Source organism: Pristiophorus japonicus, chromosome 6, assembly GCF_044704955.1.
Source record: "Pristiophorus japonicus isolate sPriJap1 chromosome 6, sPriJap1.hap1, whole genome shotgun sequence".
In the NCBI taxonomy this organism is placed as follows: domain Eukaryota; kingdom Metazoa; phylum Chordata; class Chondrichthyes; family Pristiophoridae; genus Pristiophorus; species Pristiophorus japonicus.
In genome coordinates this window covers 111428076-111436157 of record NC_091982.1, presented here as the reverse complement: position 1 = coordinate 111436157, position 8082 = coordinate 111428076, and positions in this window count along the sequence as shown.

The window sequence follows — 8082 nt, the reverse complement described above, 5'->3', positions numbered from 1 at the left end:
TTTGAGTACTTACCGTCTATTCTGTTAAGAACTGCCCATTTTGCCAAGTTTTGCGTTTAACTGCCGAGAAACCATCGAGAATCTACGTGTAAGATCCATTTTCTCGCTGAGCGGTATTTTTTCCCTTTTTTATCAAATTTTTCACCAGCATTATTTGAAGAATCTTAGCGGTCTGTTTGGTCAGCAATCGGGCGGTAGGGGGCTTTAGGAAAAATCTAGCCCTAAGAAACCATCCCGCACACACTCTTTGAACTCTTCCTCAAGGCTACTTTTGCCAATTTGATTTATCCAATCAATATGAAGATTAAAATCGCCCATGATTATTGCCGTACTTTTCTTACAAGCCACCATTATTTCTTGATTTATACCCTGTCCTACAGTGTACCTACTGTTTAGGCGCCTGTAGGTGACTCCCACTAGTGACTTATTTCCCTTATTATTTCTTATCTCCACCCAAACTGAATCTAGATCTTGATCATCTGAGCCAATATCATTTCTCACTACTGCACTGATCTCATCCTTTATTAACAGAGCTACCCCACCTCCTTTTCCTTTCTGCCTGTCTTTCCGAAATGGCAATGCTATATGCATTCAGATAAAGAACTTTTAATTTTGTCTTTTTACAATTTTTCCCTATTCTGACTCCACTTTCTGAGGCACTCTTATGTTTATACGCTCTGTCCCTTCCTGTTACACTCTGGTTATCACTACCCTGCACTATTGCTTGCTCCTTTCTCTTTGACATTTTCAATTTCCATTCACCTGATCTCCCATCCCCACTATTTTGTTTAAAGCCTTAGTTACTTAATTCGCCAGGACACTGGTCCCAGCCTGGTTCAAGTGAAGCCCATCCCGACGGAACAGCTCCCTTGTATCCCAGTACTGGTGCCAGTGCCCCATGAATCGAAACCCATTTCTCCCACACCAGTCTTTGAGCCACGTGTTCATCTCCCTGTTCTTATTTACTCTATGCAAATTTGCTCGTGGCTCAGATAGTAATCCAGAGATTATTACCTTTGTGGTTCTGCTTTTTAATTTATCCCCTAGCTACTCATACTCCCTCAGCAGAACATCTTTCTTTGTTCTATCTATGTAGTCGGTAGCTACCTGAACCTTGACAACTGGATCTTTCCCCTCCCACTGCAAGTTTCTCTCCAGCCCAGAAGAGATGTCCTTAACCTTGGCACTGGGCAGGCAACACAGCCTTCGGGACTCACGCTCTCGGCTGCAGAGAACAGTATCTATCCTCCTAACTATACTGTCCCCTATCACTACCACATTTATTTTTACTCTCCCAACTTTAATGGCCCCCTGTACCACGATGCTGTGGTCAGTTTGCTCATCCTCCCTGCAGTCCCTGCTCTCATGCCCACAGGGAGTAAGAACCTCGAACCTGTTGGACAAGAGCAAGGGCTGAGGCTACATCCTGGATCCCCATACCTGCCTCACTCGTAGTCACACCCTCCTGTCCTTGACCACGGAACAAATTTGAGTTATTTCATTTAAGGGGTGTGACTGTCTACTGGAACAGAGCGTCCAGGTAACTCTCCCACTGCCTGATGTATCACAGTGTCTGAAGCTTGGATTCCAGCTCATCACCTCGGAGCCGAAGTTCCTCGAGCCGCCCAACACTTACTGCAGATGTGGTCGCCGTGAATCATACTGGTGTCCACCAGCTCCCACATGCTGCAGCTGCAACACATCGCCTGCCCTTCCATCTCTAATGTATTTTGTTTAATTAATTACATTTTCAGGTTTTGAAATATCAATTATCAATGTTTAGTTTTTAATCCTGACTCTTAATTTAACTAATACCCAAGCTTAGAAAAAAAGAGAATAATACCGACCAACCAATCACTTGCCTGCTTTCCTGTGACATCACACTTTGATTTCTTTTTTATTTCTTCCCCCAAAAGGTCCCTTAGTGCTGCTACGAGCATGCTCTTTATCCTCACTGGTCCCAATCTCACGCTCTTTTACCCCCATGGGTCCCCGTCGCTCTTTTACCCCCGTGGGTCTGCGCCGCTCATTTACCCCCATGGGTCCCCGCTGCTCTTTTACCCCCATGGGTCCCCGTCGCTCTTTTACCCCCCGTGGGTCTGCGCCGCTCATTTACCCCCGTGGGTCCCCGCTGCTCTTTTACCCCCATGGGTCCCCGCTGCTCTTTTACCCCCATGGGTCCCCGTCGCTCTTTTACCCCCATGGGTCCCTGTCGCTCTTTTACCCCCATGGGTCCCCATCGCTCATTTACCCCCGTGGGTCCCCGCTGCTCTTTTATTCTCGCTGGTCCCAATCTCAAGCTCTTTTAGCCCCATGTGTCTCCGCCGCTCTTTTGGTTACCTTGCTGTTCACAGTAGGCATAAAATATTTATCCATAAAGAGTGCAGTACTTCAGCCATCGAATCACTACCCTCTGGAAATCTCTAGACTTGATGGTCCGGCCTTTACGGGGCCTATAACCGTGTACGCACATGGTCATAAGAGCCCTGTGAGTTTCAGGTTTCCACATGTGCTGCGCATACACGAAAACCCGAAACTTGCTATCCATTCAACTACTGCCCAGCGAATGCCTGCAAATCCCTTACACCTGGTAAAATCAGGCATAGGGCATTATTTTAGCAGTGCAAGGGTGAAAATAAAGGTTAAAATACATTTTTAAATATCATTTAAACATTCAATAACCTTTAAAATTAGTTTGGGTTATTTTTGGCCCCTTTAAAAATGTTTACATTTATTTTTATCAAAAAATTACATTTTTGTTTTAATTGTTTAATTAAAGTTGTATTTTAATTAATTTTAAATGTGGTGATTTATTTTTATTTAGGTTGTGTGAAAGTGTTTCTTATATCATTCCTATTATGCTTATGGGGATTTCATACATAAATGGAATCTCCATAAGCATAATGGGAATCCTCCTTTGTAATTGGTTGGACTGGCCCATGTGATCCTAGGAACCCCTGAGAACCGCCTGCGCTCCTGGGATACATGGGCCTTTACACAGCCTGCAGGCCCAGGACTGCAAGAGTCCGAAGATACAGAGGCACCAAGTTGGTGTGTACTTTTTTTGCGGATCAGAGGCATTCGCCCGCAGGAAGCCTCCAACCACAATTTCAGGTCCATCATTTCTCTCGTCACCTTCAAGGCCTCCTGAAAAGCTACCTTTTGAGCTATGCTTTTAGTCTCCTTTCCAAAGTTTTCCAGCACTGCTCAATCCATTCTCATGAACCATTTTGGGACATTGCACTATATTAAAGGTGCTATACAAATGCAAGTTGTTATTATAACTTCTTGAAATCTGAAGCACGTGTACACAATATCAAGTTCCTATTCAGAAGAGACCTGTGGGAATAACATCACATGGGTGGAGTTTTAGATGGGTCCATTCGGAGACACAAAGTGCCTCCTCCAAAGAGGATGACATCACGGAAGGTGCGTGAGGGGTGGGGGGGTGGCACACCCAAACTTGTGTAAAAACAATGACAGGGTCTCCTTTCGAAAAATTGGATAAAGGAAAAGGTTATTATTCATTTACTAAACATTTCTGGTCGATGTGAAGTGCCAATAAACATCCTCTGCTCTTCCAACTCTGGTTGGCAATGCATTGCCCCTCCGTCTATTCCACCATTGGTCATGGAGCCATATCGTGGCCCCACACACTGGAATGTTCTGCATAGATACCACCGCCTTGCTACCACTCTTATCTCCTTCAAAACTCTTTCAAAACCTACCCCTCTGACCATGTATTTGGTCACCATCCCCAACTCCTCTCACTTCACTGCTCGGCTTCCATGTTCACCCCTTGGAAGCATTTTGGAAATTTGTAATACATTAAAAGAGCCTTGTGAATGTAAGTTTATGTTGTCATTATTAAAATGCTAATGAAATATTGGGATACATCTTGAAATTTAATTATAAAATAAAACATCGGGGAAAACTTCTGGAACTTTGCGCCTGGGACACAAACAACTATTCGCCCAGCCGTGGCGCCACTACTGACTCCTGTGAAATTCCACGGTCCTAGGTCCTAAGCTCTGGAATCCCCTCTCTGTGCCTCCCTAAACCTCCCTCCTCCTTTAAGACACTCCTTAAAACCTACCTCTTTGACCAAGCTTTTGGTCATCTGTCCTAATATCTCTTTATATGGTTCGGTGTCACATTTTGATTGATAACGGTCCTGTGAAGCGCCTTGCGCCACTTTACTACATTGAAGCCATTATATAAATGCAACTTGTTGTTGTTATTCCCAACTTATACAAATCACCAGTGAGGTTACAGATAGAAATGTAGAGTGTATTTTTGGAAACCTTTCAAAAAAGCATCATTACATTGTAAGGAGTTCAGAGAAAAAACACAGGGCTGACTCCAGAAGTCGGTGTTATGAAGAGAATCTCACGTAGGCTATCTTGTTTTCAGCAAAAAATGGAGGAATGTTAGGTCTTTTAACTGCTCGCTGATATAGGTGAAAAGCTACTATTTGATTTAGACTGTGAGTACAGAACTGGAGAACACAGGTTCAGTATTAATAATGCTCATGTTAAATTGGCAATTAGAAGTAATGGAGAGCGTGAGCATGGACGTGGACTTATGATTTGACTCTCCATGAGATGCAATATTTCCAGTGCAGCTGGGGTGTTGTTGTCGGGTTGAGGGGTACTGGGTGGACAACAGGAAGCTGCATTTAAACAGTGGAGGTCTGAGACCCTTGTGGATCAGGATTATGCACAATGTTTCCCTGAGGAGATTAAACAAATTAACTCCATGAGAAGGTAAATAATGCATGCTGTTAGAAGAGGTCTGAAAATGACCTCTTCTTTTCTTGTGTCCTATTAAATTATTTCTTACCGCTAAAATGTCCTTCTCCTTGAAGTGAATTAATCTGCGACATATAAAATATCAATAAATGCCAAAATAATATTGCAAAATGGTTTCAATTTGTAAAAAAAAATGATCTGGAATCAAATGGAAGAACCTGACTTCAGGGTGAATTGAGACAATAGCACCCAATCTGAAAGAGTTGCATTTATATAGTGCTTTTATGACCACTGGATATCCCAAAGTGCTTTACAGCCAATTAAGTGTAATGCGGGAAACGTGGCAGCCAATTTGCAACTGCAAGCTCCCACAAACAGCAATGTGATAATGACCAGATAATCTGTTTTAGTGATGTTCATTGAGGGATAAATATTGGCCAGGACAATGGGGATGAGTCCCCTGCTCTTCTTTAAAATATTGTCACAGGATCTTTTACGTTCACCTGGGAGAGAAGACACGGCCTCGGTTTAACGTCTCACCCAAAAGACGGCACCTCCGACAGTGCAGCACTCTCTCAGCACTGCACTGGAGTGTTATCTTAGATTTTTGTGCTCAAGTATCTGTTGTGGGACTTGAATCCATAATCTGAGGCTAGTAGCTGCAGATCAAGGATCCAGCCAGGCAGAGCCAAGGTTACATTGCTCACCTCCTTCCAGCTGGAACTCTAACTGTCCTTCCCAGGAGACAGTTCTGTGCCCACCGGGATTTATTCAGCTCTCCCCCAACAGTTAGAAATGTTGCTGTAATGTGAGAGCAGAAGAAAATAATCAGAAGTCTCTAAATATTTAGTAAATGCCAAGTATGCTTAAAACATGCCCAGCGGTTCCAATAGAACCCCTGCAAGGGGGTGGTCTCTATGAGGGGTCAGGATCCCTTCTGACCCACTCCCTTGGGTTCTAAATTCTGGATTTATTTGGGGGATGTGACAAATGCAAAGGACACTGGTTTGATGCAAAAGAACTTTGATTTTATTACAGTCAAGAAATTACAAACTTAGAATTACTCTAATAAGCACACTGTGAACTTATTCAAACTTATTAAAGAACAATACCTTACACACTCAGAAGGGGTTACAATAGCTGATAATGACTCTAATAGAGGACAACACATTACTTTCAAAGGGGGTTACAGTAGGATTACACCTTCCACCTCCCAATCCCTAATCCTAGCTAGGTTGGACTCCAGGGCAGGCAGGGACTATGCTTACCAATTCTTTTTGATAGTTAGCGGTAGATCACAGTTTCATGTTTTGCTGGATGTGGTAGGGTCTGCTTGCCATACCCCGAATGTCGGAGAAGACTTCTTGCTGCGCAATCTTCAGTTGGGTTGAGTCCGCTGATGCGGTAAGGCACATTTTGGATCTATGGGGTAAGTACCCGGTTTTCTTCGTTAGAAATAGGTTAAAAGTTTTTTAGGTAATGTTTTGCCCGTTGGTAGGTCAGGGTTAGATTGTAGAGTGGAAAGTTTTCGATTCTTTGTTTTTTTCCCGTTGGAGTTTTGTTTCGAGTTTGGTCGATTGCGGTGGATTTTCATTGATACCACGTTGGCTGTGGTCAGTTGCTGCCACGATGGTAATGTTCTTCCTTCCTTCAGGACTTCAGGCCTTCGAGGCTGGAGAAGTTAGTTTACAACTGTCGCGTTGGTTTCTCTCCTTGTCTTGATGACACAAGCGTAGTATGGTTCTAGGTGTAGTGTGGCATACCCTCTGTTGAAACAGGGGGCCAGTTATACAGTTTGAGTAGTTCTAATCTTGGCGCAAAATCAGTTCAGAATTCTTTGTTTAAATTTGAAGGGCTTAACTCTTCTTTGTAATATTTTGGCGGGCTCATTAAAAGTTAATATGTTTTGGGTGTGTTAATGTTCAAAAACTGTTTTCTGATGGAAATGTTAGCTTGGTAATCGCAATGTCGTTTTGTGCTTAGTTTTTTTGCATACAGGCTGGATTGGGCCTCTTTGTGATGTATATGCTGAAATGGTTTCCCAGATTCAGGTTGATGGCTGGCTATCTCTAGGTTATTTGTTGTAATGTTAATGTTTCTCGTGGAGAAGGATTCTCAAATACCCATTTCTCCAGACAAGTTAACTTAGTCCCAACACCCAGACAATTCCAATAATCAAGTTGTCTCCTGTTAGTTCTTTAGACTCGCCCACAGCCTTGAATTCATCTTTTAAAATCCAAAATTTGATTAAAGTTTGTAGTTTCTTCCATAAGCATTTTAGGATTTCAAACTTTCTGGTAGATAGTCCCAAATTAAATTTCCTTTCGAATGAGCCCAAACACTGGGGGGTTCTTGTGAATTTTGCATCCTTCACCCCTGAGTTCTCAGTAAACCTGGTTTGACACCGCAATGGATTTACACTCCCTGTGCTGTCAAACCCAATGCCATCCAACATCGACTCCTGCTTCTCTGCACATGCTGCCTGACTATTCCCAGCCATTTTTCTATTTTTGTCTTCAGATTTGCTGCGTCAAAAGCATTTTGCTTCACCTTCAATTACATCAAACTATTATTTGCAGTGAGGCCCACTCTAGATCAAACTCTCATTCTGGATTTACACTCTCAGTTTACACCTTGAAAACCACTTTGCGCCAATGCTAATCATGTAGTGTGCATGCCCACTTCATCATGGGCGGTCCCTCCAGCGAGGATGACTTGCTTCCACATGAGTTCACAGATGTTTCAATGAAGGACCCGATGTTCCAGACCTGAACTCCAATTGAAGGGTGGAAGATGCCTGTGCGTGAATTTTTTTAACGTGTGGTGATTGTTGCACATTAGCCACCACACGGGCTTGACAGAGCTAGGCCTTTATCCAGTGACAAGAGTTAAGTGTTAAATAGGATGACTGGAGACTTGCTCTGCTGCATGGACCCCACACATATCACAGTGTGAACTGGCCCATGCTGCCCCTGGGCCCACGGCTCTTCTGGGCCCCGTACCCTCATTTGCCGCACCTCCGCCACGATCTCTCGCCGCTCCTCTGCCACAAACCTTTGCCGCACCTCTGCCATGAACTCTCGCCGCTCCTCCGCCACAAACATTTACCGCACCTCCACCACGATCACCCACCAAATCTCAACCACGATCCCTCATCACTCCTCCGCCATGATCACTCGTCGCAAGTCCGCGACGACCTTCCCGCTCCTCCACTGTACCAGGGCCCCGCTGATGCACCTGCCCATGTTCTGTGCAGCAACCTGGGTCCTGATGACATCACCCAGTCACCCACCTCAAAGCCGTCGCACATTTGTGTTGGCTCCCATTGGAA